Below are 312 nucleotides of genomic sequence, written 5' to 3'. Positions count from 1 at the left end.
TTAGGAATTGCAAACACAATAATTTGCAAACAGGGGCTTGTATACACACACGGAGGCTTGGATTAACAATGACTAGCACTGAAACATGGCAAACACAGGGCTTAAATACTGAACATAGCAGGGCTAGAAATTAAGAACAGTGTGAAAGTAATGACAGGTGAGGAAAACCCTATGAGGGGTGGAGAAAACGAAACTAAGGAATCAAACCACAACAAGGAAGTAATGCAAAACAAAGAAATGAGACAGGGAACCCACAGAGAAAGGAATACTAGGAGGGTGGCCAATCGTGACAGCCAGTAGATAAGCTTGAGT

Source organism: Electrophorus electricus, chromosome 21 (genome assembly GCF_041902795.1).
Source record: "Electrophorus electricus isolate QZ-2024a chromosome 21, ASM4190279v1, whole genome shotgun sequence".
NCBI lineage: Eukaryota > Metazoa > Chordata > Actinopteri > Gymnotiformes > Gymnotidae > Electrophorus > Electrophorus electricus.
This window is presented reverse-complemented; position numbering follows the sequence as displayed.